Source organism: Polypterus senegalus, chromosome 8, assembly GCF_016835505.1.
Source record: "Polypterus senegalus isolate Bchr_013 chromosome 8, ASM1683550v1, whole genome shotgun sequence".
In the NCBI taxonomy this organism is placed as follows: domain Eukaryota; kingdom Metazoa; phylum Chordata; class Cladistia; order Polypteriformes; family Polypteridae; genus Polypterus; species Polypterus senegalus.
In genome coordinates, this window is record NC_053161.1 from 179,681,350 (window position 1) to 179,705,273 (window position 23,924).

The 23,924-nt window shown below is 39.9% G+C and overlaps 1 protein-coding gene across 1 annotated transcript in view; it reads left to right on the plus strand.

The window, feature by feature from the left end:
* The window catches only part of LOC120533513 (gastrula zinc finger protein XlCGF17.1-like), a 249,868-nt gene that overhangs the window by 11,743 nt on the left and 214,201 nt on the right, over positions 1–23,924 (plus strand). The window lies entirely within an intron of this gene.

Below are 23,924 nucleotides of genomic sequence, written 5' to 3' on the forward strand. Positions count from 1 at the left end.
TGGAAAGAAAATTGGAATTGCTCTGCTAGTTGGTTACACAGAATGCATTTGACAAAAATTGGCAGACTCGTTTAGGCAACCCTGCTTATTAATTTTACTGTAAGTGGCTTTTGCACTAATGACTATTGCACATTGTACACAGGTCTACTTTACAAGTTCTGTTTCTTATGTTATACTTCTATACTTTTTTTTTTTAAATATTTTATTGTACTACGAAGTTGAGAGAGAAACAGTATTTTGATTCTCCTGTATGTTCTACACATATAGTGAATTGACAGTAAAAGGCTATTTGATTTGATTTCAGTATTTCTATTATCTTTTCTCCAGAGTCCGATTTTGGTGTTCAAAGTACTCTCTGAGTGTGGCTGCTGGTCTTTCTATCTGAAGAGTTCGGCCAGCTGGGGTTCGATCAGCCCAGTATCGTCTAGCGTTCCCTCACAATGGGAGTCTATGAATATACCGAGGCATGTTTAGCATACAGCTGATGACGTGTTCATCTAATATTTGAATAAGGCCATATATGGACATCCTGTATTAATTTACACAGAGAGATACCGGATACTTCAAGTCCGGAGTGACCTTGAGGGGCTGCATACTTGAATGAACTCAAAAGAAATTTAACTGAAAACGTAATAGACAATGCGGCCGTCACTACCCACTGTGACAACATCATTTCTATTCTTGCAAATGCTTCCCCACTTTAAAAGCAACTCCTCTTGCACCCTATTAGATTTTAGTAGCCCAACATCATTCTTGTTGAAATGCTGTAACTTTTTTTTTTGGTAAAAATATTTTTTTAAAAAAAGTTCGAAAAAGGGTCACAATTGGGAATTGACCTTTGCACCCCTAAAGTATCAGGTCCATCTCCCATACCAGTGAGCCACCAAAGCCAAACTGACCAATGAGATTGCTCAGAGGGACCTCACACTTTTTATTATCTTAGCTATTAGCTAAAGAAGCGACCATTATGGATTTAATTATCTGTTCTCATTTGGTAAATGCCTTCTGTTCCTGTGACTCAGTCTGACGTTCCTCAGGTACCACACTCTGTGGTTTGCTGCCCTCCTCTTCATGTAGGGGTGTCTCTGTGCACAAGAAACTCTCATTCACGTCAGGCCCTGGTACCACAGCCTGTTTGTGGTCTTCTGCTTCATGCAGGGCGGTGTCTGGACATCACACACTGTTATGTGTTTCACATCTGGTTCTGTTCTTATTGGAGACCATGAAGATGTCAATGGTGTGTCATCCTCTGGATTACTGAGGAGCAAAGCAGCCCACTCACCTTAAGACACTGTCCTTCACGCCGTAGGGGCAGCCACTCCAAGTAATCATCTTTGTGAAGTTCACCGCCATAAAGTGGTGACATCAGAGGACTGAGGTTCACGCTGTCACACAGGAGCTCAGCGTGTCTCCTAGCTTCTTACCTTAGGGACGTGATGTCGTCCTCTGCTCTGTGTGACCTGTGAAGTGTCATTTCTAGCTTTCCTTTCTTTGACTACTGGACCCCAGTTATCTCAGACTGCATCATTTTAATGGAGTCACCGTTCTGTAACATAATGTTAGTCCTTTCCATCTCTTCACTGGTGTGTGTGAGGCAGGCAGGTCATTCATTCAAACCTGAGCTCAGCCTCATCGTCACTGCAGTATCTTCATCAGCTCTTCTTCCTCAGTCCACAAGTGAGCTGAGATCTCACAAAGGTGCTGCACAGCCTGGCTATTAAGTGCCAGGACCAGATGGACTACCAACTCTCCGAGGCCCGTTGCTTTAGTTGTGTCACCACCTCAAACGTCACCTGATGAGCCTCCCATGCTGAACTACCGTCGTGCTGTGGAAGCTCAATCTGCACCTCAACAATAACAGAGAGGACATCAAAACCTTCATTAGAAATAGGACAATTTATCTGTAATGGTGACAGAATGACATAAACAAAATAGTGAAAGCTCACAGTAAAAGATACTTCAGGAAGTTTTAAAAAATAAATTCAAACATAACAGGAATGAGGGTGATAACTGGGAGACATTTTTATGTTTACAAGAAAAACTTAAAGAAGCCAAAAGTTACCCTGAGAGCCACAATTGTTCTTTACAGCTCCTCACTTGAGTACGTGTGGCACAGTAAATGTGACGAGTTGATGTCCACCTCATTTATCACCCGAGTGCCCTGCAATTGTCAACTGAGCAGCTGCAGGTTCAATTCAGGCAGTTCATGGTGGGCACAGGCAGCAGGCAGGCACATCATTAGCTTAACGTTTAAATTGGCACTGCCACATTTGTCCAGATGACGAGGTGACACGGGATGTGAGGGGGCTCAGTGTAAGAGCGGACAGTGATGGACTCGGATACACACAGACACACACACACACACTGATGTTCTTGTCTAAGCTAACACTGCGGCTGTCGGGTTTTAATGAATTAACTTGGCGACTCCACACCGTGGCGTGTACGTTACACACAAAGACAAGTGTGGTGAACATCAGAAAGACAACACGATCTTCATCCTCACTATTCTTTAGTTCTAGTCTTTGGAAATCTTTTCAATTTTATTTTACTTCTGGTGAACTACTTTTTAGTTTTCATTTTGGTTTGCAAAAAACATTGGCGGAACACTAAGATGGTAGAAGGTTCAAGAACATAAGTCAGGCTGAGCTAGAATTGATTAAAGGGCGTAAGGCCTGAACATTATGGGCAGTTTGACCTCACAGCACAATGTCCCATTAAATTTAGGGTTAGACAGGAGCTCAGTGTCTCTTATGCCATCCATCCCACTCAGAGACCACACTGTGGAGCAGTCCGCACACCCACATAATATCAAAAGGGGACACAAGTAGCAAAAAAGAGGAAGTTTTGCTTACAAATAAAGGCTAAATATGAGAAAGGGGAGACAGAGACACCAAAGAGGTAGGATCTCAAACTCTTATCTCTACTTACAGCAGTAGCTCTAGTTAGCCATGGGGCTGCTGGCCCACTTACCCACACACATCCCCCTCTCCTTCTCCACCAGCTGAGCTCCCATCCAGTCTAATACTTGATTTCCAGCTCATCCTGGGTCTTCTCAGATGGACCTTTAAAGCTCCAGAGCAGGTGTAGAAAGTCTGGTGCCACCCGTAAGTAGTGGCATCTCACACACCTACCTGCACTCAGCCCAAAACTCCTCAATAAAACACACTTCATCAATTTGTGAGAAACGTAGCCCACCTCATCTCCAAAATGCTCATGGCATATGCCTTTCTAAATGGAGAGTATCCACAATGGGCGGCATGGTGGTGCAGTGGTAGCGCTGCTGCCTCACAGTAAGGATATCTGGGTTTGCTTCCTGTGGCCTCCCTGCGTGGAGTTTGCATGTTCTCCTCGTGGCTGTGTGGGTTTCCTCCCACAGTCTAAAGACAGGTTAATGATAATAAGAATACATTTTATTTATATAGCGCCTTTCCCATGCTCAAGGCACTTACAGAATATAAGAAAGAACGGCTGGGTATACAGTACATAGCATAGTACAAACCAAATAAATAAATAAAGAAAGAAGACTGAGACAGTAAATTCAGAGAAAGCCTAACAAGACAACATAATTGATGGTCTAGCACACACACACACACAGGTTACATGAGCATCTTGACATGGAGGTAAACTGAGAGAAGGGTAATAAAGTCAAGTAGAGCTAAAAGCCTTCCTGAACAGATGAGTTTTGAGCTGTTTTATAAAAGAATTCATGGAGTCTGCTGATCTGATTAATTTGGTAGGTCATTCCAGAGTCTGGGCGCTATACAGCTGAAGGCCCTGTCACCCATGGAGTGTAGATTAGTGTGGGGCACAACAAGATTGCCAGAATCAGAGGACCTTAGTGGGCAGGCAGGCACATAGTGATGGAGAAGGTCACTGATGTAGTTTGGCACGAGGTTATTTAAGGCTTTGTAGGTTATTAGTAGGATTTTATATTTGATTCTGTAAGACACAGGGAGCCAGTGAAGACGGAGCAGGATGGGTGTGATGTGCTCGCTGCTGCTGGTTCGAGTAAGGACTCTTGCAGCTGAGTTTTGAATAAGCTGGAGCTGTGATATAAGATTAGAAGGGACACCTGCCAGCAGCGAGTTACAATAATCAATGTGGGATGTGATAAAAGCATGGACAAGTTTCTCAGCATTAGAAAAGGAGAGGAAGGAGCGAACACGTGATATGTTACGGAGGTGAAAGTAAGAAAGTTTCTTAATGTGGTTTATGTGGGAGGAATAAGAAAGGGAGGAATCAAAAATGACACCAAGATTCTTTGCAGTAGAGGCAGGTCTGATGAGATCACCGCCAAGATGGACTGGGAAGGAGCTCATTTTATTAAGTTGCATTTTAGTCCCAATTTGCAGGAGTTCAGTTTTGTTGCAATTTAATTTTAAAGAGTTCTGCTCCATCCAGGTTTTAATTTCACTAAGGCAGGTTGTGAGCTGAGAAAGCTCTGATGAAGTTCCACTTTTAACATTGAAGTAGAGTTGAGTATCATCTTCATAAAATGATAGCCCAGTCCATAGCTATGAATAATATGGCCAAGGGAAGCATATAAATACAGAAGAGAAGAGGGCCGAGGACAGAGCCCTGAGGAACTCCTTGTGTGACTGGCACTGAGCTGGATCTGCTGTTGCCAAGACTAACAAACTCTTGCCTATCAGTCAGATAGGACTTGAACCACTGGAGGGCAGTGCCAGAGATACCCGCATGTTCTCCATTCTGGACAGTAGAATGTCATGTCTGACAGTGTCAAATGCTGCACTGAGGTCTAACAGAATTAATATGCTGGTTTGTCCAGAGTCTGCTGCCATAAGCAAATCATTGGTTACCCGTAGCAGAGCAGTTTCACAGCTGTGCCCCACCCTGAAACCAGACTGAAAGGGTTCCATCAAGTTATTAGACGTTAAGTAATTGGTGAGCTGGGAGGCTACAACACGCTCAAGAGCTTTTGACAGGAAAGGTAAGTGGGAAATAGGCCGGAAATTGTTAAGATTGTCAGCATCAAGACCAGACTTTTTAACATTGGGGTTACAGAAGTGATTTTAAAAGTGAGCGGCACAGAGCCAGTGTCAAGGGATGAGTTTATTATTGTTGTAACAGTCGGGATTATGGCATGAAGGCAGGATTTAAGAAGTGTGCTGCGGATGGGGTCCAGTACACAAGTAGTCGGCCTCATTTTACAAAGCAGGCTATTAACAAATGCAGAGGTGACTGGTGAGAACTTAGAGAAGGAGCTGGAAAGAGTGGGAAAACAGGGAGAGATATAAACAGATGATGAATTTATGTTAGTTGAATTATTTAGATCTTTAATTTTGTTACAGAAAAAGTGGAGGAATTCCTCACAGACTTCAGTAGAAGAGGTAGTTGGGCCAGATGCGGGTTCGAGTAGTTTATTAACTACAGAAAACAAAACCCTTGGGTTATTGTGGCCACTTTCTATTATTCTGCCATAGTGGGTGTTCTTAGCAGCAGTTAGTGCTTCTCTGTAAGCTCTTTGGTGGTCAGAGAAAGCCTGGATGTGCACGGTGAGGCCAGTCTTACGTGACATTCTCTCAAGGCGTCGGCCAGCTGCTTTCATAGATCGCAATTCTGAGTTATACCAAGGAGCTGAACGTTTAAAGAAACCTCCTTATGTTTTAAAGGTGCTGTTTTATCTAATGCTGAATGAAGGGCTGAGTTATAGTGGTCAACAAGACTATCTAGTGTTGACGGAATAGGTGCAGACAGTAAAAGATCAGAAATGGATCCAGAAAGGATAGAGGGACAGATATTTTTAAGGTTTCTGTAAGAAATTTGTCATTTACAGGTAAGAGGAGGTAAAGGCAGTGAGACAGTGAAAAATACTGCTTTATGGTTAGGTGCATTGGTGATCCTAAATTGTCCCTAGTGTGTCTGCCCGGTGTGTGTGTGTGCCCTGCGGTGGGCTGGCACCCTGCTCGGGGTTTGTTTCCTGACTTGCACCCTGTGCTGGCTGGGATTGGCTCCAGCAGAACCCTGTGACCCTGTGTTAGGATATAGTGGGATGGATGATGGATGGAGTATCCACAATGCACAGGGGCCAAGAACAATGAAGTCCAGCAGCTGTTTTGCTTTGTGATGTTCCCAGCTTGGACCTTACTGGAGTAAAATCTTCACTTATGTATCCACCGTGTGCTCACAGTGATCTGTTATATAGTGCCTTTCATGTCTGTGTTGGACCTTCTTAACACACAAATCACATCATACTATTACATGTGTGTTATACACAAAGACAAGTGTGATGAACGTCAGCCTGACAACACCTGCCTCATTCTCCTTATTCTCTACTTCTACTCTTCACACAGTTTATTTAACTTTTATTTCAGTTCTGGTCCACTAAATTATAATTTGAACAAGCTTGGTTTTAGTCGCACTTGGTGAAAAGAACACTGGTGGAGATGGCAGAAGGTTCAATAACAGAAGACATGCTGAGCTCAGATTGGTCCAAAATCACACAAGGCCTGACCATTACACAATGGTCAGCCTGACACCACGATGTCCTGCTGGTCAAACGGGAGCAGCAGGGAAGGACAAGACCAGCAGAAATTCTAAACTGTACAGAAACATAACGTCTCCATCTGTCCATCTGGAGACCACACTCTAGAGCAGCCTACACAATCACAAAATGTCAAAAGAGGTCACAAGTAGTAAAAAGATGTTCTCGTTTAAGAGTTTCTCGTACAGTAATGGCTGGGGTCCCCTGCACAAATTCCAAAGTGTCACACGGTCAGGAAATATCATTCATAATGAACAGCCCCCTCAGAGGTGACCCCCACAAGCCGATGATGCTTCTGTCCATTTCCTTAGGTCAGGTTTAAGACACCGTGGTTGACATCACTTCTCCTGGACATCTAAGCAGGCAATGTGGTGTAGTGGTTAAGGCTTTCAGGCTCAAAACCTGAGGCTATGGGTTCAAATGCTGATCATGACACGGATGACCCTGAGCAAGTCGCTTCACCTGGCTGGGCTTAAATTAAGAAGAAAAAGAAATGCAACAATTGTATTTGGAAAAAGTCACCAGTAAAATTAAAATAAATAAACACATTTAAACTGCATGGTTAGGGCGAAGCCCTCTCGACAAACAGAAACGGAGAGGGCGGACATGGACTTCATCTTCCGTACTTCAGTAAGGAGAAAATGTTCTTTCCGTCACCCTTTTTAAAAAGTGCATTGTAAGGTTTTAATGACACAGCACCCCGACACAACGAAATGAAAACAGACTGCGAGTGCGGGAGAAGGTGATGGGCCGCTCGATACTGAGGTTTCGACACCGTGTCGAGCTTACGGAGCACTGGATGTTTCAAATGCACCCGTCACGTGATTTTGAGGCACGCTAGCGTAATGACGTCATTGATATCCTCGCTGTCAGCAGTCGATTTGGTCAGGCAGTCGTCTTTTGATCTGTTTGGCTCAAAGTGTAAAAGCAGTTGTTCTGCTACACCGATAAGGTGCGCTAGCGCGAGTTCAAATCCTAATTGAAGCTCGTATATGTTGAAATAAGGATTTTGTATAAAACAGTTATGTAGTACTTGTCTGTAAGTAAACAAATATTTTTTGGAGACATTATGAACGATTTACACGGGGCACCTTTTTCATTGGTGTGGAATCGTGTCCACCTAGAATCTGTAACAAATTAATGAGCATATTTTGCGTAAGGTAGCACGTATTATAACAATCCATGAATCTATTCTACCCCATGTCGATCATATCAGAGAGGCTAAGAAACGCTTCACTAAAACTACGTTTTTACTATTCAGTGATTCCCAGATCTGTTGCTGATTTGTATTATTGATTTCCAAAAAGCAATGTGAGTAAAAGCGTGTTCTGCATAACTAATCACAACTGTCTTTAAAACAGAATCAGCGCCATCAACAGTGTCTTCTGAAATTGTAGGAAAGCCTCGGGAATTCTGCGTTAATGAGACAAAAAAGTTGTAAAGAAACTTTACGAATTCATCCAGAGGTGAACGTAAAGATCACTCAAGTACTGACAAGAAGGAGCAGCTGGATAAGCACATCTGGAGCCAAACTTTCAAAAAAGCAAATGACTTCGTCAGCAACATCCTTTCCTTGTAAATGCATCTTATTAAAGGCTGCGCTTTGGGGGGGTAAATAAGTAATCTTCCGAAGTGCAGCACAACAGAGAAAATCATTGATGTAAATATAATTATTGAAAGAAGCTTTTGTCGTTTCTGTATTCTTAAACCATCTTCCAGTTCCACAATCCCCCGCAGTCAATGTCACTTTCAATGTTCTCTGCTTCTTACCTGTCTTGTTACCAAAAGCATCAACACTCAGTTTCATTCAAGGCTTTACCGTCCTTCCTTTCATAGACATAAAATAAAACACATTTCCTCTACATGTCCAATAATAATAGTAAACTGGCAAGAACGAGAAAAAGCACAAGATGTGAATATTCATGACAAGAGCCCTCAGCATCAGGGTGAGGATGTGCCTTGTCACCCATTACGTGAGCTCGTCTGCCATCCCTCAGTTGCACTGGCACACGTTACACTGGGGGGCAAATGCAATGGAGAATACCGACAATGTAGACCTTCAGAAATGGAATAAATCGACTGTATAAGTAGAACATTTCCGATAAACGATGAATTTTGTTAATCATAAACAATGCAACATAACTATTATATGTGTTGTTACTTTTTTATTTATTCTCACCAAACGTTACATATCTACATGGGAAATGAACATAGGTAATATGTTTATAATCATTCTCACTAAAATACACTGTCAAAATATATTAATCAGCAAATTGAGACACATTAGCCTTTAGGAAATATAAAAAAGCGTCATTTAGGACAGAATGCATTGTTAACGTGACGCACTCTCTACTGACACGATGTCACGAAAAAAAAGAAACAGCGCAGTCCATACAAACTCAAATCCTCCTTGATGTTTGGCCTTATGATTAATTGTCAATATCAAATCAATAAAGTCATTTTAAGAAGATGACAAGTCTGCTATAGTCAGTTCAATTAAAGCTCCTTTTCAAAAGTTTCCTTATACAGAATATAAAACAGAATCTCAATGATACGGGACTGTGAGTAGTAACGAATAATATGTGACATTGGGAAATTATAATTCCTAATAACGGGAACAAGTAAAAACTACGACTTCCTAAAATGGACACTGTAAATGTAGGCATTTCAATAAATCATTTAGGAGACTTGTGTGTGCATTTCAATATCGATTTAAGAACTACGTAGGCCACCTGTTGTACTATAAACGGTAGCTCAAGCAGCACTTAACAGTAAATAGTCTAACAGGACAATGACTGACTGAAACGAAGATGCTGCGCCGCAACAATAAAGGTTCACACTGTCACACTGCATGTTTAGAAGGCGCTGTTTGGTTGAAACTGTTTATAGTAGATAGTTGGAAGTGCCGTATAGCGATCAGACACGAAAAGACACATTTAGGCATGCTGCACAGTAGTTTGTTTTTCCACAATACAAATTCAGGGTCTCCAAACACACAAATCTGAAGCTTATTACGTTTTACAGTGAAACTCTTTACATACACAATATAATTAGGGGTGTGTGACCCCTGCCCGACTACGGTGACCCAACCTTCCCTTGATAGCTCGATTCATTCGCTATCCGTCCAATTAAGTTCGAAAATTTTGTTAAATGGAGGAATTGAAAAAAAAAAAAAAAAAAAAAACTTTCACAAGAGGAGGATCAACGACGCAAACCCCTGGTGTTTTTACTGACAGACAGTTGCAATATCAGTGAGCCACCTAATCGGGATAATTAACGAGATCTGCACAACTGAACTACTACTACTGTTCTTACTGCGGCGGATGTAGAAATATGTTGTTTGACATATACACGTTAAATTGGTTTAATTGACACGAGAGTATCATTGTTGTATTCTCCTAATGAAGACGAAAAAATTACATTTATAGATGTATACTATATGACATACGGTTTTGAACAAAATTAAGCGTTCCATAAAAAGGTTGCACGATTTACCTAATCTTTTTATATTTATACAGTTTGTATATGACAATATATCTTTGACACTATGTATCAGACAAAGGAAATCACAGCAATCCACAAGAACAATAATTAATTCTCAGCAACTACCTGAATTGTAGTTTAACTATATCAACTGAAGTGTGTAATGTCAATACGAATTACAAAATATAACTAGAGAGTTAAGTGTCAGATAGACTCTCAAAATATAGAGGTCAATGCCTTTGAGTGTGCTGAGGCTTCACAAAGATTCAGTAACCAGTGCGCATGTCTGCTTAGTGCTTCGAATTATTCATCGAGCTCCCGTTTGAAGTACATATAGCATCAGCAGAGTACAAAAACTCGCAGAATTTCCAGGTGAAATGAATGTTTGTGGATGATCAGTACGTGTTAAATGATTGTGCCCGATAATACTTAGTGGCAAAAAATAAAACTATAAATTATACATCGTACAAATGCCGACTTGTACAATGCATAATGCTGCAAAGAAGAGCTTTAGTAATACGGGTTACGACACATCTCTCACTATAATACTCTCATAAATATCCATTCTTCGCCTCATGCAACGTTTTTATGCAACACTGAACGTATGTCATATTGTATACATCTATATATAATTGTTTTCCTTTTCATTACATACATAAAAAACATTCATTATATACATTGGCCCTGTTGAAAACAGTAGTGGTGCAGCGGTAGAGTTGCTGCTTCATAATAAGGCTTTCGTCGGTTCAGGTCCCACAACCACCCACTGTGAATTGTAACCCAAAAGAGTCTGTTTTTCTTTTTCTTTTTCTTTTTTTTTTTATTTAACAGCAAATTCCAAAGTGGACCGAGAGCGAGCAAGGCGAGAACACTAGTAAAGATATATCAAATGGAAACGGGCATCTTATTTTATGTCTATAACAAAACAAATTATTTTAGTGACGATTTCAACTGTTATTGTAGTTGTTGAAGGCGAGTTTAGCAGTTTAAATTTTTAAATATTAAATTAATAAGCTGTAATGTGTTCTTACTTTGAGTGTTTTCTACACGGTAAATGTGTTAGTAACTGGGATTGCGCCTCTGTAACTGGAAGATTGCTTAGGAATGATACAGACTGGACAACTGTATGTTTTAGGAAATGTTTAATTATTGCACTGTGCTGTGACTAAAAAACTTTTTACTGATCGCCTGTTTGGACCTTGAAGATGTGTTCACGAGGGAGGGATGCTGTTGTTAAAAGCAAATGTTTTTTCAACAGCAGGTCCAGATGTGTTTATCCCGCTGCTTTTTGTTGCCTCAGCACACAAGAGGATCTTTAATGCTGACCTTGATCCATTGGAGTGCCCCGTGTGTGTCTGTGTGCCGGTGACTGATCTGCGCCGTGTCTCTCAGCCTCTCTGATGTGCTCCGGATTGACACCTTTGAATGTTTGGTGGAGCAGAGCAAATTCAACCTGATCTACCACAATGGGTTTGTTATCACCTTATTCAATGGAGGGGTTCATGGACGTCAAATGGCAATGAATGGAAGATGAATTAATGTAAATACATTAGCTTCCATACGCAATTAGTCTAAGTGGGGATGATTCCCGAACAGATCTCTTATGCGATCCTTCCACAGTATCTCTCAAAATTATTTAGTTCAAATTGGTTATAAAGATTTCAATCCAGATCATTTTTTTTATTATTGTTAATTTTGATGAGTCTTTAAGTTGGATCGAACTCGGGCTAGCACTACGCTCAGGACTTGAAAAGCAACCACCTTAGTTAGTTGAGCCACTGACGGCGTCGTTTCTTCAAAGCGAACACGTTACTTTTGTGCTCCACAAAATATGGTAAACTATTAATATATGAGATATTTCAATACTTGATCGAATAATAACATCTGTGATTTAAGGATTTCATCTTTTCTTTCTCAATTGTGCTTACCTATATCATGGCAAAGTACAGGGATACACTTTTATTTTCCGTCTACTCCATTTTAATTAAGTCAGACCAAAGAAAACATTTAAGACTATTAAATGTGATCTCAAGAAAAGATGAGGGTTAATTATAATATTAATAACAGGAGCGATTATAATGATCCATGAGTGAGGCGTCTTATTTTGTTTAACTCTTGCTATCGTATAGTGCATTCTGCCTGTCGGCGTTAGTTATATATATATATATATTTTTTTTAGACATCAGACACTAGAAGCTGCTGACGAACCCTTTTCTTCGTTGTCAGTCTGTAGCTGAGAAAAAATAAAAGCAATAAGAGTTTTAACAGACGTCATTGAAGTGGAGCATGAGTTTGTGTAACGTTAATAAAAATGGCCAGGAGGTGTCACTAGAGAGATGAGTGTCAAATGCTTCGAAGCGCCGATACGATTTCCGACACAATTGCTTCAAATGTTTTGATGCTTCGTGAGGCTTCACTACGCCCATCAGTAACCTGAACTATCGCCCTGAAATATGTGAAAGAAAAGTTCTACAAGTGTTTCTAATATTCTGCCATTAGATGTCGCAATTTAACCTGACAAAGGACTTTTTGACAGTCATACTGAATTTATATTGTAGATAAATTTAACATAAACTACTGTCCAGTGTGCTTAAATGTGTGTTTTCATTTCTGATCGCTGTACGGCACTTCCCTTTAAGGGCAGATCGCAATCAATTGTTTCAGCCAAGCAGCGCCTTCCAACCATCCAACATGATAATGTGAACCTTCGTTGTTATAGATGAGCGCTTCATTGAAGTATCGTTTATGCACACACTTACCTCTTAAATTATATACTAAATTGCTAACATTTACAGTGTCCATTTTTGAAAGTCGTAATTTTTACTCGTCCCCGTTATTATGCATTATAATTCCTCAGGGTCTCATAATATTTGTCACTACTCACGAGTTCCGCTTCATTGAGATTCTGCCTCTTATGCTGTAAATGAAAACATTTTAAAGGGAGAGTTTATTGAACTGACTGTAGCAGACTTTTGATCTTCTTAAAATTATGTAATTCTTGTGATATTGACAATAATTATTAGATCAAACATCAATGAGTCTGTGAGTTTGTGTGGACTGTGTTGTAATTGTTTTCGTGACATCACCTCAGTACAGAGAGTGTGTGACGTTAACAATGCATTCAGTAACAAATTAAAACTCAAAAAGTGGGGCGAACATGAAGGATGACCTGCTCAGGGATCTCAGTTACGACTGCGGGTGCCTGAAGGATGAAGGGAGGAGTTCTGACCTCTGAAGACCTGGCTGCGCTGTGCGGATATCTATATTATAGATGATTGTAACAGGAACCTTTTCAAAATCCCTCTTCAAGGTCAAATTCCATATGTCAGAGTATACTTACAATTTCTGGGCCGGTTCTAGACAGGCATATTTAAGAGGCAGACAGAAATGTGAAGGGTGCACATGACGAAAGGGAGGGGGGGTGGTGGTGCTCTGGATAACTGTTTTTGTCATGTAATTGGATTGCACTTTGTCAGGCCTCTATCCTAAGACCTTTCCAACTTGGCTGTCCCACCTGAAGGCTAAGCTTCTGCTGGTGTAGCTCTTAGGGTCACTGAGGCACGCAAACCCCCTGGCCACGATAAGGTGGCAATCTTTCAGGAGGAAAACTGAAAAATAAAACAATAAAAAATAAAATAAATTATTCCTCATCAGATTATAACAACTAAAAACATGACATTTACCTTAATTGGATAGCCTTTATCAAACATATTTGAACCCAACAATAACACTTCTCACTATTGCCAATATTAACAAAACTAAAAAGGGTAGGCCAAGTTATATATATAAAAAAATCAATTCACCAAGTCTTGAAAAATAAAACTGAAAAACAGAATAAAAAAATAAAATAAAGAATAAAATAAAATATCCTTCCAGATCTTTACAACCAACAACATAAAATTTATCTTAATTGGATGGCCTAATTCTCATATAAATATTTTATTCTTACTTTATTTTGCATAAGACCTCTCAATATAGCCAATATTTACAAAACTAAAAAGGGTTGGCATAGTAATTAAAAAAAAAAAACAATTCACCATGTCTTTTCCTACAATTCTCAAACTAATTTGTAGAACACGAGAACAGATTTAGAACAGAACATTTGAACTTTTTTCTTCTTTTTTTGTCTTTTTGTCTTATTTTAAGCTTGTTTTGTTTTGCAAGCAACTGAACTCTGTTTGTAACTGAACAGCTCCACTCTCCTTTCTCCTCAATCAACTCTACAACAACAGTCTCCTGTTTCCCTTTGCAAAAACTCTTCCAAATTCATCCATAACCAAGTAATTTGTTATGGACTTCTCATGGGACAAGATCACCAAATTCCTCTTTCTTTTACGTAACATGGTGTGACGATAGGGGGTTGGGTCCCGTGACAAAGTGGAGAAGGAACTCTCACACGATGCTGAAGACACACCAATTACCAGGGCTGTTACATACAATTTATGCAACTCAGGAAAGGCTTCCTTGTACTCCTGCAGGAGTTTACACACAGTGGACAGGTCTGTTTCCTTTGGACATTTTTTGAGCAGCATCTGTTTTGCCACAAGAACTTCATTTTCAGACTTACAACATCTGCTACAGTGCCAGCCATCACAGCCAGAGGCTGCAACAGGGTGGGATCTAGAAATGCGCTAGATATGGGTGCAAGACTAGATATGGCTCTCATCAGGTCAATATTCTTGTGTGAAAATCTAGTTTCCATTTCTGAAATGGCCCTGTCAAGGATGTTGAGCAGGGATCTTTTCAGAGACTGATGGGGGGAAATGGTAGGGTCACCAGAGTCTGTATGGCCCAAAGTTGAGAGCACAACACTTTGACCCAGGTGTTTGCTCATTGTTCTCCTTCTCTTTGTTGGATGTGACTCATCCTCAGCAGGAGATGACACTTCCCAACAGTCATCCTTAAGGATGTTTTTTAAGTAGTCCAGTGCTACACTAACAACCTCAGAAGCACTGCACAGATCAACTGACTGAGACTGTAGAATAGCATTTGCTGGTTTCAAGACACCAAGCACCTGCACTGGGAACTTTCCAATCTCAAAGAAGTGATGCCTCTTAATTTGGCATAGCAGGCCTGATGCCTCGGTGCACAGGTCAACTGCAGCATCATCATCCTCTGTCATTTCATAAGAATTTATTCTTGATTGTCCACAGTGCACCTTGTCACCTCATAGTGGCTTGTCCATCTGATCTCAAGCAGCCTTTTTAGACAAGGTGCATCATGTTTATTGAGCACATAGTGGAGGTGAAAAAAGTTGTAGAGTGAACTAGATAGGCTAAAAAATCTTTTTGCACACGACTCACTCTGCATGCCATGCACAACCACTAAGTGCAGTTGGTGGTTGTAGCAGTGGATGTATGGGACATATCTGTCAAGCCTCTTTTGGAGCAGAGCTTGTACACCACCTCTAACCCCACTCATTACAGAAGCCCCATCATAACACTGGCTAAGCACACTGTCAGCACTGTATCCAGCATCAGAAACATGGAACAGCAACTCAGAGGTGATGTACTCTGCATCAAGTTGTTGCAACTCAAGCAACCAATAAGATTCTCCTCTGGCATGGAATTTCTGACAATCCGTATTCTCACAGACATATTTTCCACATTGCTTCTCATCCTTCTCTAAGGTATATTCCATCAGTTTTAGAAAAATACCTGAAGCAATGCCATCATTATTACCCGCTGCATCATGTCTCAAGGTTTCTGCAGTAACAAGGAGCCCCAACCCATTTACACAGAGAAGCCTTATAGCACTTACCGATACTCTTGACATAGTAATGGTTTTTTTCAAGTTGTGTTTTACCAACTAACATTGAAGCTGCTTTTATGCTCAGTCCAGATGGTTGAAGCATTCACATGGTTGTGGCTGGACACATGCCTCTGTAGCCTCTTGTCTCGATCAAGTGCTGCTTTCCAGTTGTTAAAACCATTTAAGGTAAAAACTACATCCCTCTCATTAACAGTGCTGCCATATTTCCAACAGGGGAAACAGAAGCATGTGTCCAGCACAACAGAGTACTCCAGCCATGGTTGTGTGCGGTACCAGGCAGGATTAAATGATCTTAATGTTGTACCACCAAATACACATTTGGGGTAACTACCCAGTATTGGCTGGGATAGTGTATTGCCATTTAAGTCACTGGGTAGCTGAGCGGGTTGCTTTGGGGCAGCAATTGTTGGCAGAGGTACAGGAGAAGCAGTGCCTGTTGATGCCACAGGAGTAGACATGCTAGCTGCTGTCTCTGATGTGCCAGAAGCAGAATCATTGCTACTGCTATTGGTACAGGCAGCAGCAGCGCCACACTTTTTAAAAGCTTGGAAAAAAGGATGCATCTCACAGCATTAACTTTCCCTTTGTGAGCTGCTGGAAGCTGGGGTGGAAAGTGAATTAGCTTTACTAAAATCGCTGTGATTACATCAGTATATGAAACGAGAAAACTGTTGAGTGCAGAATTGAAAATTGGTGTGGGGCTTTGTGTCGGGGTCTGACAGACAGACATAGGTCCTCCAGTCGGCTCTATGTAGCAGACAGGCTCACAGTGGTGCTTGTGGGATTGAGAAAGAAACACTTCTGTACCAGACAGAAACTGTGAGAAGAACAATGGACTAGACCCCATTGATTGTACAAATATAGATAGATTTTTAAGTTGTTAATTATCTCACAAGTTGCTATGATTTGGACGACAGAGATTTGCTGCTTCCTCAAAGCCTCCCGCTGTTGCTGCGCAGCTCATTTTACTCTGCCCTGCGTACTGAGAAACCTGACACCGGATCATTTGCATACTAACAGTGATTGGATGTTTAACTGGGGGAAGAGTTATTGCTACCCAATCTGCGGTGCCTACCCGATTTGCGCGCGCATGCACACGCATGTGCAAAGCTATACTATTGCGACCGTGCCCGATCTGCGTTTTTTTACTTTGCGACAAGAGTCCCCATCCGACGCGCTCTCTGCTTAATTAAAATTCATTTCACGACGCTGCCCGATTTGTTCTGCGCATGTCTAATGTTTTACGACAAACGTCATTTGTCAGGTTTGACTTGTACTTGCGAGTCATTTTTGTGTTGCCGTTTATCTCCGTCTGTAAGTGGACTTCTTACTGGAAAAGATTGCAACTTTTGAATTTTATAATATCTTGGAAGATGTGTCGCCTGAAAAATAAAACTCCAGTTGAATGAAGAGGGAGCGAAATGTAATGTGACATGCGTCTGTGAACTTTATAATGGACATGTACAGCTTTTTGTAAGTACATCATTTATAGTTGCAATACTTCGTAATGTTGTGGTTTAATCGTTTAAAAAATGACAGCATTTTCCGTGTTTAGGTTAATGGATTAATGGATGTATGTAATTTATTTCATAACACCCTATTAGCATTTGGTGGTGTGTTTCTTTTAACATTAGTCCACATTTTTAATCTTAAAGAGCAAACAGCATGATAATTATTAAAGAAAACAATGTAATCAAGGTGTCGAATTAGGAATAGAATTAGGAGTGCACGTCTGACATTCGACCAGTGTAAAGTGTGCCCTCCAAAGTCATCAGTATTTTTATTATGTTTATCAGATTACATCAATACAAGGGTATATCGATGAAGGCTAAATTACATAGGAGAATAGCAACAACTAACTTATTACAAGAAAGAGGGATGTAGATAATAGCACTACAAATTGTTAATGAAGCAGCTCAGAATCTCACACGTTTTAATTGCTTTAGTGTGTTTTCCGTTTTTAAAGCTATTTCTAGCATATTAATGTCCAGACAGAAAGATGTAACAGACGGTCTAATGTTCTGAATTTTTAAGAACAAGAAATTTACGAAGCAAGGAAACCACTGTTACTGCATTTTCTAACATTTAGTCTTCAAAATTGTATACAGAAGAATAACAAGAATTAAAGAGTGACATATTGTTTTGTCATTTAAGACAGTAACAGAAATAAATCTTTATGAAACATTTTGGAATAGGAGCAGAAGTAAGAAATGTGAGAGGTGATTTGTCTTCATTTGTACAAAAACTACATTTCAGGGATATATTAATGTCATACTTATGAATTAATCTGTTAGTTGGCTACTATTTATTCATAATTTTGAAATTGATTTCTTTAATCTTGTTTGGTAGAAAAACTTCTATGGCACAAAACAGGCAATTTTAAAATGTATGTCCAAAGTCATCAGAGAACTGTTGTGTGCGTCTGATGTGGCACAATGACAGACCTGGCACCTGCTGTTGTCATGTATCATTAGCTTACCGTTTAAGCTGTTGGTTTAGCAGGAGTACACACACATATATTTAACTGAATATAATGGAGAAGGCTTGCTCCTTTAAAATGACATTTTTAATTGCTGCAGTTAGAAAAACAATGCCCCTTTATTGTATTTTTTTTTTTGACCCTACAGGATGCCCAGTGGTAACCAGCCTACCATGTGGCTCAACAGAAGCCAGTGAACCCGAATTCTGAGACACAATTGGATGTTCTTTTCTTCTGCTTTTTAGATTCCCAGTTTGGGATGATGTGCAGTTCATGTTAGATTTGCCATTTCTACTGCATAATTCCTGCAAAGCCTCCCCATATTTATTATTTGATCTGTAATATTTTGCTGCCTTGAATACTGACCTCTATGTTTGCTCACTCTGTCCAGTGACTAACACAGGCTTTTTAATTTTAGACAGGAAAGCCTCAGAGTGTGAATCCTCACAAACACAGAGACTGAGGCACATCAGTACCAGCAGTCACTAAACAGGGATATTGTTCCATTTTGTAAAATGACATTTATTTTCTTAAGTTACTGAGCTTTGTTGTTGGATTTTGAAAGAACCAAGACTTAATTTTAACTTAAAACAAAACTAAGGCAGGAGAGAAAAACAAAGATGTTTCCATGTAAGTAATGACACCTGAGCACATCACATTAGAAGTTCACATATACAGAGATTGTAACACAATTTCTACTGTATGCATAATGTAAAAGTAAAAAAAAAAATGATGCGACATATAAGGACAATTAAGTTGGGGTTCTTTCAAAATGCAACAAAAAACCCCAATAATTTAAAATAATGTTGTTAGACTTTACTCTAAGCAGAACTTTATCTATTGTGATGGTCTACTTTGGTAATAATTGATATACAGGTGAACCAAGAAAGGAGGCAGAACAAGAAGAGTACACTTTATTAATGTTTGAACTCCGTGAGTGAACATCGTGTATCTACTGTGTTTAGGTTTTTAACAGTTACAGTGAAATAGAAGAGTCTGGTCGCGTTATGGGGCCCAGTTAAAGAAGAAGGACGGAGAAATGTGTGCCTTGTTGAAGTAGCGGCTGCCCTTCCTGCCCAGCACTTCTAGAATTCTCCATCTAAACCTCTGTTCTGATCTGCTGTACCTTTGCCAAGTGATCACGAGGTATTGGCCTATTTTGTTTTTCTTTTCTTCTGAAAACTGTCTCAGTCTCATTTCACTGGCTACCTGTCTCACATAGAATTGATTTCAAGGTTCTATTAAATAATTAGAAGGCTTTGAGTATTTTAGACCCTGCCTGCATTTTTGAGTGTCTGCTCCCAACATTTCTTTTCTCAAATGTTGCTTTGCTTTTTATTCCAAAATCAACCATAAAAACTGGCAACTTTCTGTACTCTGGAATGCTTTGCCAACAGAGAAATGCTAGGCTACAAATGTCAAGCATTTCGAAAAACTTCAACAAGCCCACTTTTCTAATTTGTCTTTTTGTTTGTAATAGATTAGAAATAATACTCTGTACACTTTGTAAGCTCTGGACTGGGCACTAACATATGCTGTTTATCTCTGTTGTCTTTTTCCAGTTTGTTGCAATGGTGCCCCCCTGCGTTTCCGCCATCTGTTACATCAACTCAAACTTCCTGTGATAGAAAAAAAGTTCACAAGATGTCCTAGAATGGAATTGTGATTGGAGTGAGACGGCCACAATTATGTATGCTGGGATGTGCAGACGGGGGTCTGTGTGGGCTTTGGCTTGAGACCCCCAGAAGTTTATTATCTCCAGTATCCTTGAAGGCTGCAAGTCTGTCTTTTTCCCCAGCCATTTGACCTGGCAGTGTATTTATTACAAAGGACAAGGACCCCTCCATTTGCTTCTTATTTACTTTTATAATGCCTTCAATTTTCTTTGTAACTGTATATTTTTGTAGAGCAATTTGAGCTACACTTGTAAGCAAAGGTGATATAGAAATATTATTAGTGAATAAATGTTAAGGGACAGATCAGGAAAAATGTCAGTTTAAACAGAACACATTTTTTATGGAATATTGCTGGATAATAACTCTGACTCTGAGCAGTATCTTGTTTATAAAGCTAAAATAGCATTTTTCCTTTTTTGACAAATTGAATGATTCACTTTTACTGTGTTCAAAACTTGGCTAACATTCTTTTTAAAGATCTGTAAATATATTTGTGTTCCCTTTCCCTAATAGTTTTTAAAACCTCCCCAATTTGGCCATTTTCGCTGTATTTGTGTTCTAGTTAAATGCATTTACCTTATTATACATCTTTATTATTATTGAATTTTCTACTCATATATACACTGCTCACAAAAATTAAAGGAACACTTTAAAGAAACACATTAGATACCTCAGATCTCAATATGAAGTTGGATATCTATACAAATAATGACAGGGCAATGTCTTAGGAACAAAAGGATGCCAAGTCTTTTAATGGAAATAAATGTTTTCTGCCTACAGAGGGGTCAATTGTGTAGACGGACATCTACAGTAATGTTCAAATCCATCATTATAGAAAAGTGATCAGTAAAAGAAACAGCGTATAAATCAATATCATAAACTGAAATATCAAGTGTAAGAACGAGATCAACGGTGTGACTGAGAGAGTGAGTTGGCATATTAATATGCTGGATAAAATCAAATGATTCCAATAGTGATAAAAAGTCATTAACCAAAGGTTTCGATTGACAACAAATATCCAAAAGAATCGCAACACGTATACACGAACATCACATTGTCACTGATCACTGATCTATACGCATACTAAATTAACAGTTCATACATTTTACCTGGACAATGTACAAGTAAAATTTAAGGCCAGTACTGAAAGTGCCAGAGATCTGGCTGAATCTTGGCTATCAAACAAAAACGCCATTAACAGACATTTGGACATAAATCCAGCATATGCAAACATGTTCATAATAAACAAAACTTCACACCAATATAACCCCGGATGACACTGACTTATACACCTCCCGCAACCCCAACCCCCATCATGTAATTTTTTGCTATATACAGTATTGCCTTTGATTCTTGTAAGTCTAAGCATTATCCTCTGATGAAGACCCTTGTAGGGGTTGAGAGCTCAGGAATAAAAACTACTTTATGATACGTGAGTCATTTTTCTCCCTTTTTGGATCTCCATCTGCAAACTCATATATATATAATATATACACACACATACACATGCAGTACCAGCCAATTAATACAAAGATTAAACGACATGTATTTCGCCCTGATTGAGCTTAAAAGTGCGCACACCTTACAGGGATCGATATTTGGACACCAGCATTATGCCACGAAGGCTGGTTCATTTATTTTGCAGGATGAATATTTTCATTATTGTCAACTAATGTGGAACTAAAATTAATACACCGTAATGTCATGTTGTTAATCAGCATGCACAGTTCAGATCGGGACGTGCCATAAAATTGATTGTTTTTTTCATTAAGCGCATGCGGCAGTGATGGGCTGCTCGATATTTTCGACACTGTGTCGAGCTTTCGAAGCACTGGTGCTTGAAGCGCCACTTCGAGGCTTGTTTCAAATGTGCCCGTCACGTGATTTTGAGACATGCTAGCGTAATGACATCATTGATATCTGTGCAGTCAGCAACCAATTTGATGAGAAGGGTATTGCTGCAGACCGGAGACATTATGGGTGGATCTGAAGGTGGGATAACTGTCAATCAAATTTGACTACAGCAAATCATATTGCGCTAATTCAGAACTTCCACCAATGAGATTATTGTTACTCTATGACAATCAAAAACTGACCTGTCCAGTTATCAGCATTTGAAGTTGTCTATCAAGTGTAACTTTAACCAAACGTTTCACAGTTCGTAATTCCTATCTCTTTAAGGTTCCACCTTATTGAGTTTCCTCTTAAATAACCTGCCGTTGCACCAAGCAATGAAACTCCATTAAACAAAATAAAAAAAGAAGCTGCAGCGATGAAACTCCATTAGACAAAAGAAGAAGAAGCGACAAAACTAATTGCTCGTATTTTTGACAATGGAAGCAAGTGTGCTTCGAAATGAAGACGTTTGAAATTTGCACAGCATTCTTCGTATTTCTAATAACTTCGTGTTGCATGGTTATGTTTGTACTGTGAACGTTGATGTTTGTATTAATAATCATTTTTCGCGGTAGTTGATTTATATGCAGTGCTTGAAGTGGATCGGCACTCAGCAGTACTGGCAACTCTACAAATTTCACAAGGCAAGTTTCACGAGAACTCCTCGACTGTGCATGGAAGACAAATAAACTTTTACAAGCATCCAGGAAACGCTTGATTAGTCCTTCTGTGGTAAAGCAGGCTTTGGATAAAGATTAGATTGACTACAGTGGTGCATGATATGACCTTTTTTCTATTCAGTTTAGTTACTTATCTTGGAGTAACGTGTCTTATTTGTAATACCAAATAATCTGCGATGTTTTTGTAATAGAATTTCATGGTAGTTTTGTGCAGATGATGCCTGCCATTTCTAAACTGTTAAAGACTTTCCTGCAACGTGCAGTGTGACAATAACTTGTATGTGACTCAGACTGACAGTCGCGATGTTCACAGAGCCTTTCTAATTAATTACAAGTGACATTTATATTTTTTCCTTTCAGCCAACTTGTTACAAGAATATCTTCTGGAAATTGGATGTTAAAGAAAAATCAGGTAAACTGCAAACCCCCGTCTGTTAAACTCATAATTCACTTTTTGTGTTTGACTTTCATGTGTATTTTTATTTCTTTCCTTCTTTTCCTAGGACATCCCTGCTGGTCCAGTAGACTGTGGAGTAGACACGTTGATGGTGTTTGAATATGAACTGTAGGCTTTATGTGACTTTACATTTGTGTTTCGATTGTGTAGGAGTTCAGTACTTTATCTCTTATCCTCTCTCAGTCTACTCTTTATCTGACCAGGAGGGACCCTTTGAGTTTGCTGCTCTCAGCCTTTTAAAGATGCTGATAATTTATATATATATTGTGGAAGCCAGGCCGGACACAGACAGGCGGACACGTTCAAATCACCCAACACACGTTTACTAAACATATTTACAGTGCACGTAACCCCAAAAGTCCCCAAAGTCCTGGCCAATAGTCCAAATGCCTTACTTTCTTAAGGCTGCGTCCTTGCCTCTTTCAAGACCTTGTCCTGCTTCCACCTGACTCAAGTCGCTCAATGGAGGGAGGTGGATGTGCTCCAGGTGCATCCCGACAATCTTCCGCTGGCACTCCCCAGTATGGCAGAAGTGCCGGCTCAGCATCCGGAAGCACTCTGGGTGTCCCCCGATCCTCTTCCCCCCCAGCACTTCCGGGTGTGGTGGAAGTGCTGAGGTCCATGGGCCCCTACAGGGTTGAGCTTCCAAGCTCTGTACCCGTGGTCCCCATAGCCACCAGGGCAGTCACCCCCATGTGGTCTGAGGGAGGCATAAGCCCTCTTCCGGTCCTCTGGGGTGTCCCAGCCGGGTCGTCACCCAAGCCACCTGTGACACTATATATTTTTTTCATGTGTGGCATACCTTTAACTGTGGCATTCATTTAAAGTGCCCTCCACTATTAATGGCACCCCTTATAAAAATGTTAATTTTTAAAATATGTATTTCTTGATGAGAACTTTGATTTTCTTTGAATGAAATTGTTTAAATTAAAAGTCAGATGTTTCTAATTTTTTCAGTGCAAGATGACGGCTCTTC